Below are 13,721 nucleotides of genomic sequence, written 5' to 3' on the forward strand. Positions count from 1 at the left end.
TGTACAGTAATGTGATAGGAACTGCATTCTTCACAAAAGTCACAAGGCAATAATGATGACGGGGGGTGGGGTTGAAAGATGCCAAATATTCTGTCCAATTCAATCAGGCAAACAGACAGATTAATGCATTCAGTGCTGCAGGTACCGACCTCAGCAGAGGAAATGGCAAGGAAATGGCAACGTTACCTTTTTCCTAAAGAATTGCAGGGGTAAAATCTCCTATTGTTTGTAGTGAATTTGGCTAAGTGTATTCTAGCTCTGGAGGCCTGCCTAAGCGAGCCATCAAAAGAGCAACAATGCAGTGGCCAATGGTCTATTTAGAGGAAATCCAGAGCCTACCAAAGGGAAAGGAGCCCTCTCCATGAGAGCAAGAAGAAACGTCATGCCAAGTTGCCCCTACAGTTCTCAGAGCTGGCGCCGCCTGCTGCCCAATTGCAAAAACATCAGGAAAAGTCAGTTACATGGAGAAGACCATGTTTGATGTTTTTCATCCTCAAAGTGCATTCCAAACTGGCACAAAGTAATTACTTTCTCCAATTCTGGGTAGAAAGCAAATAGCATGGGTGGGCATTACAACTGAATCTAACCATGACACAGCAAAAGTAGGGCAAGGCTGGGGCCTTGGTTCTCTGTGACCAAGTGATCCTTGCCTCATAGGCTCCCCCACCTCACTGACCTACTTCCCAAGCACACCATGGTGTTGTGTGTCCATGATTTGTATTGGTAGTTGCTGGATAAGCTCATGTCTCTGCTCTATACAACTGTCTCACTTTGATTAGGGCCTCTCTTTCATTGCACATATTTCTACAATAATACATATTATCTATTACATTCTGACTTAAAAAAAAAAAACGCCAGCCTCCCTTACTAGACTGTAAGTTCATTAAAATCAGGGACCATGTCTAATCGCTGTATTTCCAGTGAAAACATAGATCTTGGCACTTACTAGGTACTCTATAAATATTCGGGGACATAATGAATAACAACCAGATCTGTTGTTACAAATCAGCAAAGTTTCAAAAGGGCTTTGCTTCAAAGTCCCTAATGTTGTTATACACATGGTCTCATGGACCCCTCACAATAAACCTGTGAATTCTTTCTTGCTATTCTCATTCTAAAGATGGGAAACGTGCTCAGAGGAGAGAAGTCGTTTGCGCAACATCTCAGAACTTTTAGCAACAGAAGCAGGACTTCCAGCCAGAATTTCTGATGCCGAAATTAGTCAATGCTTTTTTACTACTTTATAGAAATCCGTGCCCTCTATGTGGTTAAAGGAGGCACTCGTGCCCAGTGGTTTGAGAAACAGGAGTGAAATTCTGGTTCTATAGATGAGAAGATCAGTACGTGTGAGTTACTTTTTTATACTGAAGAATACCTAGAAGGGTAGCCAGGTATTCTGTGCAATGAATGAATGAACAAATGAATGAATGAGCAAACTGCCAGACTTGACAACATTAACAATTCTCATCCAACAAAACATCTTAGCACTGGCCTCAGGTGTGGCCTAAAATGTCAAGATCAGGCCTGAAGGGCTTTGGAACTGATTCTGAGAGAAATTACGTGAGGTAAATGAGTTCTCATTAAAATTGAGATTTTGCCCTGCAAAATGGGCATTGCGTTAGTTCATCTTATGATTGCCACCTTTGTCTTGAGTTCCTCAAGAAACTGTAAAAAAGATAAGTATGAGGCCCTGCCTGTCCCATAATCACTCCTTTGTAGTACCCTGAGGATTCTGGACAGATTTTCTGGGGTCGGGGTATTGAGAGATCTCAAGGAGAGAGGCTTTGAAGACACATAGACCTGGAATGGAATCTTGGTTTTTCTCTCACTGCCTATGTGATGCTGGGGAAATCCCTTAACCTCGCCACACTTCATCTGTAAAACTGGGTTGATGCTAATGTCTACCTCATACGTTTTTTGTGAGAATTAAATGAAGTGAAACTTAGGTAGTAACTCAACCAGTGTTTGTTAACTTAGAGTCCTAGGGCCTCTGAAGGCCCTCAGATTTTCTTAAAATCCAAAAAGTCTACGATAATGTAGGTTTGTGTAATCTAACTATAAATAGTCATGCAAATATAGCTCATGTCATCTGGATGAACATGAGGTTCCAAACGGTTCCTATATATTTGTGTTTACAATCAGATATACACCAAGCCAAGGACAAATGATGTTACCATACATTGTGCAAGACTTTTGTAGCAATTTGAACAGAGACAAGTCATGGGAGAATTGAGTCATTTTATGGCACATGACTGTTGAAAAGCTAAACATCCAAGTACCTGTGATGTTGCAGTCCAGTGCCATATTCATGCTCCCAATAAATAAGCAATAGGCATCCTTTCCTTAAAGGATACTTTCTGGTTTTCAGTGTGGGAGTGTGCACTCTAAATTAACCAACCCATTAAAGGTTTAACATGACTTTATTGTTAAAATAGCAAAAGAATAATAATGAAAATGACTACAATATAAATAACGATTGGCAATCATTAAAATAAAGAGAAAACAGTTATGAGTAAAACATAATTATGCCAATGGAGGGGGATGAAGATGGCAGAGTAGGAGGACATGGAGCTCACCTCCCTCCACAAACACATCAAAAATACATCTAATGTGGAAAATTCTCATGGAAAACTAACTGGAAACTAGCAGAACTGCTATACGACCAAAGCTGTAAGAAAGAACTCCACATAACCAGGACCAGGGAGGATGGTTAAAAAAGGCACTGTGGGGACCTGAGCTCCTGGGAGGGATCTGTAAGGAGGAGAGGGTCTGCACGGGCAGACCTTCATCCTGGGGAATGAGCAGGTCGGGCCACTATCTGGGCATCCCAATCCTGGGGTCCTGAGCAGAGGAGACAAGCCCCCTTGCCTGCTGGGAAATCCACTGAGACAGATAGAAGGGCTGGAGAAGCCTAGACTCTACTCATGAGGCATGCACACATGCTGGCTTGCTAACAATCAGGGCGGAGAGAGCCTTGCGCTTGTGGCTGCTACCTTACTGCACTTCCCAACCTGAAGGGGTGAACATCCCAGCCTCACCCACTCCACAACACAGTCTGGCATGAAATCTGGGCAGAGACTCAGTCTAGCTGTGCAGAGACAGACTGGGGCACCTGGGGTGTGACCTGGGTGCAACTACAGAGACCATTGTCAGTGAACACACAGGGCAGCAGGTATAGCCAGGGGGACATCATCAGCATGTACACAGAGCAGCACCACAAGAGTGCACAGAAGCTATGCGCCAGATCTCAGGCAGACAGGCCCTGGGAGAGGACTCATCTAGCTACACAGAGACAGCCCAGAGGGCTTAGGGCGTGGTCTAGTTGTGGTGGTGACGGCCATTGTCAGTGTGCTCAGGAGTACTTAGCAATTTGTTTCCCAGCAAGAACACCCCAACTCTGCCCACTCCACACAACAGCTTAGCACTGGATCTGGGGCAGACAGGTCCCAGGAGAAGACTGCCACAGAGACAGCCCAGATATCAGGCAGCAGCACAGACACCTCAACTGCTGCAGCCACAATGCTCTGACCCCATCCCTAGCCCACTCTACACCACAGCCTTGCACTAGATCTGAGATGAACACACAGGAAAAGGAACGGGACTTTGGGTTGCTTCTGAGCAGAACCACAGATGCCTACACAGGTGGTGCATATGTCCTCTGTGACTGTATGGGTCTCACTTACTTCAGTGGTCACCTCCTTTGGGGCAGGGCATGTACCCAAGGGCAATGGAACCAGATTGAATCCAACCCTCAGGGCTTCTACTTCAACAACTGGGAGCAGACCCCGCCCCTGACAGGGCAGTGACAGCCAGGGAGCAGAGAGGAAACCTCGCCTTTCATTCAGCACAGGCTCTAGGTACTACAACACCAACTGAACCCCCTATCAAGGGGAAAATAGCAGCACACCCTGAGGAAAGACGTGACTGGCATCCGCCAAAACCATCCCTCACATCAAAAACACTGGATGCACACAGTCTACACAGGGATGCTCCCACATAAAAACACCCCTTCCAGACCATAGTAGATAACTGTTTCTCCTAAATTCATAGAGACAGAGAAGGTTAAGTAAAATGAAAAGGCAGAGGAACTACTCCCAATTGAAAGAACAAGAGAAATCCCCTGAAAGAACAAATAACGAAACAGAGCTCACTAGTCTATTAGACTCCAAGTTGAAAAAGGAGGTAATAGAAATACTAACTGAATTAAGAATGATTATCAATAGAAATGCAGATCATTGCAACAAGTAACTAGAAATTATAAAAATTGAACCAATCAAAAATAGACAATTAAATTGCTGAGATAAAGACCAATCTAGAAGCAATGAATAGAAGACTAAATGACACAAAAGAACAAATAAGTGATCTGAAAGATAGAATAATGGAAATCACCTAATCAGAATGCCAGACAGTAAGACAAATTTAAAAAATGAAAGCAACATACAAGATCTATGGGATAATATAAAATGCACCAACCCATGCATAATAGGGGTTCCAGAAGGAGAAGAGAGAGAGGACAGGACTGAAAATGTATTTGAAAAAATTATGGTTAAAAACTGCCCAAACTGGGACTTCCCTGGTGGTCCAGTGGTTAAGAATCTGCCTTCCAATGCAGGGGATGCAGGTTCAATCCCTTGTCAGGGAACTAAGATCCTACATGCCATTGGGCAACTAAGCTCATGCACCACAACTACTGAGCCCACACACTCTAGAGCCCGCACACCGCAACTAGAGAGAAGCCCATGTGCACAATGAAGAGCCCACATGCCACAGTGAAAGATCCCACGTGCTGCAACAAAGATCCCGCATGCCACAATTAAGACCTGACGCAGCCAAGTAAATAAATAAATATGGGTTTCTCTGGTGGCACAGTGGTTAAGAATGTGCCTGCCAACTGCAGGGGACACAGCTTTGAGCTCTGGTCTGGGAAGATCCCACATGCCGTGGAGCAACTAAGCCCACCAGCCACAACTACTGAGCCCGCGTGCTACAACTACTGAAGCCCACACTCCTAGAGCCCATGCTCCACAACAAGAGAAGCCACCGCACTGAGAAGGCTGTGCACCTCAACGAACAGTATCCCCTGCTTGCTGCAACTAGAGAAAGCCCGCGTGCAGCAATAAAGATCCAATGCAGCCAAAAATAAATAAATAAAAAATAAATAAACAAAAATTTTTTAAAAGGTGACATTTAAAATAAATACATATATATATATATATATATATATATATATATAAATTAATTAATTAAGAAAAAAAAACTGCCCAAATCTAAAGAAGAAAATAGATACCCAGGTGTAGGAAGCACAGAGGGTCCCAAACAGGACGAACCCAAAAAGACCCTCACCAAGACATATCATAATCAAAATGACAAAAGTGAAAGATAGATAGAGGATCCTAAAGACACAAGAAAAAAAAAAGAGTCAATTACAAGGGAACCCCCATAAGGCTATCAGCTGATTTCTCTGCAGAAACTTTGCAGGCCAGAAGGGAGTAGCATGATATGTTCAAAATCCTGAAAGGGAAAAACCTGCAACCTAGGATACTCTACCCAACAAGATTATCATTTAAAATAGAAGGAGAAGTAAAGAACTTCTCAGGAATAAGCAAAAACTAAAAAAAAAATTCAGCAATACTTAACCAACCCTAAAAGAAATATTTTAGAGTCTTCTCTAAATAGAAAAGAGGCAAGAATCTATAGGAGAGGGAAAATAACAATAGAAAAAGCAAATATATAAAAATACTGAAGATCACTTACATAAGCCAGTACATAGATTAAAAAACAATTTAAAAAATTGTAAAAGCAATTATAACTACAATTAACAGTAAAAGGATAAGCACGAAGATGTAAAATAGGATATAAAAATCACAAAATGTGAGGGAGGGGAGTATAAAAATGTAGATCTTTTAGAATGTGTTTGACTTAAATGACTATCAGTTGAAAGCAAGTAGATATAGTTATGGGCCAACATACTTGAACTCCATGGTAACCACAGTTCAAAATTATACAATAGATTCACAAAAAACAAAAAGAAAGGAACTCAAGCATAATACAAAAGAAAACCATCAAACCACAAAAAGGAAAAATAAAAAGAAGAAATGAACAAAAAAGAACTACAAAAACAACTGGAAAACAAGGATTAAAATGGCAATAAGTACATACCTATCAATAGCCACTTTAAATGTCAATGGACTAAATGCTCTGATCAAAAGACAGAGTGGCAGATTGTATTAAAAAAAATCTACAATATGCTGCCTATAAGAGACTTACGTCAGGGCAAAATACACAGACTGAAAGTGGGGGTATAGGAAGATATATTTCATGCAAATGGAAATGACAAGAAAGTGGGGGTAGCAATACTCATATCAGACAAAAACAAAGGCCATAAAGAAATACAAAGAAGGGCATTATATAATGATAAAGGGATTAATACAAGAAGAGGAAATCATACTCGTTAACACATATGCACCCAGTATAGGAGCACCTAAATATATAAAACAAATACTAACAGACATAAGGGGAGAAATTGACAATAATATCAATACAATAATAATAGAAGACTTTAACACCCCACGGATATCAATGGACAGATCATCCAGACAGAAAATCAATAAAACAACAGAAGTCCTAAATGATGCAATAGACCAATTGGACTTAATTGATATCTATAGGACACTACCTCCAAAAAAATAAAAACAGAATACACATTCTTTTCAAGCACACATGGAACATTCTCTAGGATAGATCACATACTAGGTCACAAAGCAAGCCTCAACAAATTTAAGAGGATAGAAATTATTTCAAGCACCTTTTCTTACCACAATGATATGAAACTAGAAATCAACCACAGAAAGAAAAATGGGAAAAGAAGAAATGAATGGGGCCTATACAACATGATTTGAAAAAAACAATGGGTCAATGATAAAATCAAAGGAAAACATCAGAAAATACCTCAAGACAAATGAAAATGAAACACAACCTTACAAAACCTATAGGATGCAGCAAAAACAGTTCTAAGAGGGACTTTCATAGTGCTACAGGCCTTCCTCAAGAAAGAAGGAAAATCTCAAATAAACAACCTAAGCTACTACCTAAAACAACTAGAAAAAGAAGAACAAACAAACCCTAAAGTCAGCAGAAGGAAGGAAATATAAAGATCAGAGAGGAAATAAATAAAACAGAGATTTAAAAAAATAGAAAAAAATCAATAAAGCCAAGCTGGGTTTTTTTTGTGTTTTTTTTTTTTTTTTGAAAAGATAAACAAAATCAACAATCCTCTAGCCAGGCTCACCAAGAAGAAAAACGAGAGGGTCCAAATAAATAAAATAAGGAATGAAAGGGGAGAAAAAAAACAATACCACAGAAATACAAACAAAATTTAAAAAAGAGAGAGCGAATACTATGAACAGTTATATGCCAACAAACTGGACAACCTAGAAGAAATGGACAATTTTATAGAAACATACAGCCTGCCCAAACTGAGTCAAGAAAAAATAGATAATTTGAACAGACCAATACTAGAAATGAAATAGAATCTGAAATTTAATATGCAAACAAAAGTCCAGGACTGGATGGCTTCACTGGGGAATTCTAACAAACATACAAAGAAGAACTCATACCTATCCTTCTCAAACTAATCCAAAAAACTGAAGAGGAAGGAACACTCCCAAATTCATTCTATGAAAACACCATCACACTAATGCCAGAACCAGACAAAGACACTACAAAAGAAAGATAATTACAGGTCAATATCTTTCATGTATATAAATGCAAAAATCCTCAACAAATTATTAGCAAATGAAGTCCATCAATACATAAAAAGGATAATATACCATGATGAAGTTGGATTCACTCCAGTTTCACAAGGGTGGTGCAACATACACAAATCAAGCAATGTAATGTACCACATTAACAAAAGGAAAGACAAAAACCACATGAACATCTCAACAGATGCAGGATAAAGCAGCTGACAATTTTCCAAATCCATTCATGACAAAAAACTCTCACAAAAGTGGGTATAGAGGGAACATATCTCCACATAATAAAAGCCATTTATGACAAACCCACAGCCAACATAATACTCAATGGTGAAAAGCTGAGAGCCTTCCTGCTAAATTTAGGAATAAGACAAGGATGCCCACTCTCACCACTTCTACTCAACATAGTTATGGAAGTCCTAGCCACACCAATCAGACAAGAAAAAGAAATAAAAGTTATCCAAATTGGAGGAGAAAGAGGTAAAACTGTCACTATTTGCAGATGACATGACACTTTATTTAGAGAACACTAAATTCTCCACACAAAAACTATTAGAAGTAATTCAGCAAAACAGCAGGATACAAGATTAATATACAGAAATTTGTTGCCTTTCTATACACTAATAATGAAATATCAGAAAGAGAAAGTTAAAAAAAATCCCACAAAACCATGTAAAAAATAATACCTAGGAAAAAAATTAACCAAGGAGGTCAAAGACCTATACACTGAAAACTATAAAACACTGATAAAGGAAACTCAAGATGATTCAGAGAAATGGAAAGATATCCCATGCTCTTGAATTGGAAGAATTAATATTGTTAAAATGGCAATACTATGAAAAACAATCTAAAGATTTAATGCAATTCCTATCAAAGTACCCATGACATTTTTCATAAAACTAGAAATAACAATCCTAAAATTTGTATGGAATCACAAAAGGCCCAGAATTTTCAAATAATTCCTTAGGAAAAAGAACAAAGCTGGAGCCATAACCATTTCAGATTTCAAACTATACTACAAAGCTACATTAATCAAAACAGTATGGTACTGGCACAAAAACAAACAAATAGATCAATGGAACAGAATAGAGAGCTCAGAAATAAACCCACACACCTATGGTCAATTAATTCTTGACAAAGGAGGCAAGAATATACAATGGAGAAAACACAGTCTCTTCAACAAGTGGTGTTGGGAAAGCTAGACAGCTATATGTAAATCAATGAAATTAGAACACTTCCTCACAACATATACAAAAAAACCTCAAAATGATTTAAAGACTTAAATATAAAACAGGATACAATAAAACTCCTAGAAGAGAACATAGGCAAAACATTCTCTGACATAAATCATAGCAATATTTTCTTAGATCAGTCTTCCAAGGCAAAAGAAATAAAAGCAAAAATAAACAAATGAGACCTAATTAAACCTAAAAGCTTTTATACAGCAAAGGAAATCATAAACAAAATGAAAAGACAGCCTACAGAATGGGAGAAAATATTTGCAAATCATGCAACTGACAAGGGGTTAAAATCCAAAATAGACAGACTGCTCATAAAAAATAATACTGCAAAACCAAGCAACTCAATCAAATAATGAGACCTAAATAGACATTATTCCAAAGAAGACATACAGATGGGCAACAGGCACAAGAAACAATGCTCAATATTGCTAATTATTAGAGAAATGCAAGTGAAAACCATGATAAGGTATCACCTCACACCAGTCAGAATGGCTATTATCAAAATGTCTACAAATATAAATGCTGGAGAGGGTGTGGAGAAAAGGGAACCCTCCTACACTGTTGTTGGGAATGTAAATTAGTGCAGCCACTATGGAAAACAATATTGAGGTTCCTTTAAAAACTAAAAAGTAGAGCTACCATATGATCCAGCAATCCCACTCCTGTGTATATATCCAGAAAAAATGAAAACTCTAATTCATAAAGATACATGCACCCAATCTTCACAGCAGCTCTATTTACAATAGCCAAGACACGGAAAGAACCCAAGTGCCCATCAATAGACACAGATTGGATTAAGAAGATGTGGAATATATATCTACAATAGAATATTACACAGTCGTAACAAAGAATGAAATATTGCCATTTGCAGCAACATGGATGGACCTACGGAATATTATACTTCGTGAATTGATTCAGACAAAGACAAATACTATATGATATCACTTATATATGGAATCTAAAAATAATACAAATGAATCTATATACAAAACAGAAACAGATGCACAGACATAGAAAACACACTTATGGTTACCAAAGGGGAGAGGAAGGAGGGAGGGACAAAATAGGAGTATGAGATTAATGGATAAAAACTATTGTACATAAAATAGATAAGCAACAAGGATTTACTGTACAGCACAGGGAATTATATTTTATATCTTGTAATAACCTATAATAGAATATAATCTGAAAAAAATACATAATTATGCAAATGCACCTTTCTATTAATGTATCCAGCATTGACAATATAAATTAAACCAATATATCCTCTATAATGTCTTTAATTTGAAATATTTGATTGTAGTTTTGTTTATATTTAATTTGCAATCTTTTGTGTTTTCATGATTTCTATACACATATGTATAGTTTTTTATTTTACATTTTTTGGCATATTTTTTAAATTTTTCTTTTTTTAAACATCTTTATTGGATTATAATTGCTTTAAAATGGTGTGTTAGTTTCTGCTTTATAATAAAGTGAATCAGCTATACATAAACATATATCCCCGTATCCCCTCCCTCTTGCATCTGCCTCCCACCCCTCTAGGTGGTAACAAAGCACCGAGCTGATCTCCCTGTGCTATGCGGCTGCTTCCTACTAGCTATCTATTTTACATTTGGTAGTGTACATATGTCCATGTCACTCTCTCACTTCATCCCAGCTTACCCTTCCCCATCCCTGTGTCTTCAAGTCCATTCTCTACATCTGCATCTTTATTCCTGTCCTGCCCCTAGGTACTTCAGAACCTTTTTTTTTTTTAAGATTCCAAATATATGTGTTAGCATACGGTATTTGTTTTTCTCTTTCTGACTTACTTCAGTATGACAGGCTCTAGGTCCATCCACCTAACTATGAATATCTCAATTTCATTTCTTTTTATGGCTGAGTAATATTCCATTGTATATATGTGCCACATCTTCTTTATCCATTCATCTGTTGATGGATACTTAGGTTGCTTTCATGTCCTGGCTATTGTAAACAGAGCTGCAATGAAGATTGTGGTACATGACTCTTTTTGAATTACGGTTTTCTCGAGGTATATGCTCAGTAGTGGGATTGCTGGGTCTTATGGTAGTTCTATTTTTAGTTTTTTAATGAACCTCCATACTGTTCTCCATAGTGGCTGTATCAATTTACATTCCCACCAACAGTGAAAGAGGGTTCCCTTTTCTCCACATCATCTCCAGCATTTATTGTTTGTAGATTTTTTGATGATGACGATTCTGACCGGTGTGAGGTGATACCTTATTGTAGCTTTGATTTGCATTTCTCCAATGATTAGTGATGTTGAGCATTCTTTCATGTGTTTGTTGGCAATCTGTATATCATCTTTGGAGAAATATCTATTTAGGTCTTCTAGTCATTTTAGAATTGGGTTGTTTGTTTTTTTGATATTGAGCTGCATGAGCTGCTTGTAAATTTTGGAGGTTAATCCTTTGTCAGTTGCTTCATTTACAAATATTTTCTCCCATTCTGAGGGTTGTCTTTTGGTCTTGTTTATGGTTTCCTTTGCTGTGCAAAAGCTTTGAAGTTTCATTAGGTCCCATTGGTTTATTTTTGTTTTTATTTCCATTTTTCTAGGAGGTGGGTCCAAAAGGATCTTGCTGTGATTTATGTCATAGAGTGTTCTGCCTATGTTTTCCTCTAAGAGTTTTATAATGCCTGGCCTTACATTTAGGTCTTTATCCATCTTGAGTTTATTTTTGTGTATGGTATTAGGGAGTGCTCTAATCTCATTCTTTTACATGTAGTTGTCCAGTTTTCCAAGCACCACTTATTGAAGAGGATGTCTTTTCTCCTCTGTCTTTTCTCCATTGTATATTCTTGCCTCCTTTATTAAAAATAAGGTGACCATATGTGCATGGGTTTATCTTTGGGCTTTCTGTCCTCTTCCACTGAACTATATTTCTGTTTTTGTGCCAGTACCGTACTGTATTGATTACTGTAGCCTCATAGTATAGTCTGAAGTCAGGGAGCCTGATTCCGCCAGCTCCATTTTCTTTTTCTCAGGATTGCTTTGGCTATTCAGGGTCTTTTGTGTTTCCATACAAATTGTGAAAATTTTTGTTCTAGTTCTCTGAAAAATGCCATTGGTAGTTTGATAGGGATTGCATTAAATCTGTAGATTGCTTTGGGTAGTAGTGTCATTTTCACAATGTTGATTCTTCCAATCCAAGAATGTGGTATATCTCTCCATCTGTTTGTATCATCTTTAATTTCTTTCATCAGTCTTATAGTTTTCTGCATACAGGTGTTTTGTCTCCTTAGGTAGGTTTATTTCCAGGTATTTCATTATTTTTGTTGCAGTGGTAAATGAGAGTGTTTCCTTAATTTCTCTTTCAGATTTTTCATCATTGGTTATAGGATGCAAGAGATTTCTGTGCATTAATTTTGTATCCTGCAACTTTACTGTATTCATTGATTAGTTTTAGTAGTTTTCTGGTAGCATCTTTAGAATTCTCTATATAAAATATCATGTCATCTTCAAACAGTGACAGCTTTACTTCTTCTCTTCTGATTTGGATTCCCTTTATTTCTTTTTCTTCTCTGATTGCTGTGGCTAGGACTTCCAAAACTGTGTTAAATAATAGTGGTGAGAGTGGACAACCTTGTCTTGTTCCTGATCTTAGTGGAAATGGTTTCACTTTTTCACCATTGAGAATGTTTGCTGTGGGTTTGTCATATATGGCCTTTATTATGTTGAGGTAAGTTCCCTCTATGCCTACTTTCTGGAGGTTTTTTTATCATAAATTGGTGTTGAATTTTGTCAAAAGCTTTTTCTGCATCTATTGAGATGATCATATTATTTTTATCCTTCAGTTTGTTAATATGGTGTATCACAATGATTGATTTGCGTATATTGAAGGATCCTTGCATTCCTGGGATAAACCCCATTTGATCATGGTGTATAATCCTTTTAATGTGCTGTTGGATTCTGTTTGCTAGTATTTTGTTGAGAATTTTTGCATCTATGTTCATCAGTGATATTGGCCTGTAGTTTTCTTTCTTTGTGACATCTTTGTCTGGTTTTGATATCAGGATGATGGTGGCCTCATAGAATGAGTTTGGGAGTGTTCCTCCCTCTGCTATATTTTGGAAGAGTTTGAGAAGGATAGGTGTTAGCTCTTCTCTAAATGTTTGATACAATTTGCCTGTGAAGCCATCTGGTCCTGGGCATTTGTTTATTGGAAGATTTTTAATCACTGTCTCAATTTCAGTGCTTGTGATTGGTCTGTTTATATTTATTCTTTTTCTTCCTGGTTCAGTGTTGGAAGGTTGTGCTTTTCAAGAATGTGTCCATTTCTTCTAGGTTGTCCATTTTATTGGCATATAGTTGCTTGTAGTAATCTCTCATGATCCTTTGTATTTCTGCAGTGTTAGTTGTGACTTCTCCTTTTTCATTTCTAATTCTATTGATTTGAGTCCTCTCCCTTTTTTTCTTGATGAGTCTGGCTAATGGTTTATCAATTTTGTTTATCTTCTCAAAGAACCAGCTTTTAGTTTTATTGATCTTTGCTATTGTTTCCTTCATTTCTTTTTCATTTATATCTGACCTGATCTTTATGATTTCTTTCCTTTTGCTAACTTTGGGGCTTTGTTTTTTTCTTCTTTCTCTAATTGCTTTAGGTGTAAGGTTAGGTTGTTTATTTGAGATGTTATTTTTTTCTTGAGGTAGGATTGTATTGCTATAAACTTCCCTCTTAGAACTGCTTTTGCTGCATCCCAT

Source organism: Mesoplodon densirostris, chromosome 4, assembly GCF_025265405.1.
Source record: "Mesoplodon densirostris isolate mMesDen1 chromosome 4, mMesDen1 primary haplotype, whole genome shotgun sequence".
NCBI classification, from domain to species: Eukaryota; Metazoa; Chordata; class Mammalia; order Artiodactyla; family Ziphiidae; genus Mesoplodon; species Mesoplodon densirostris.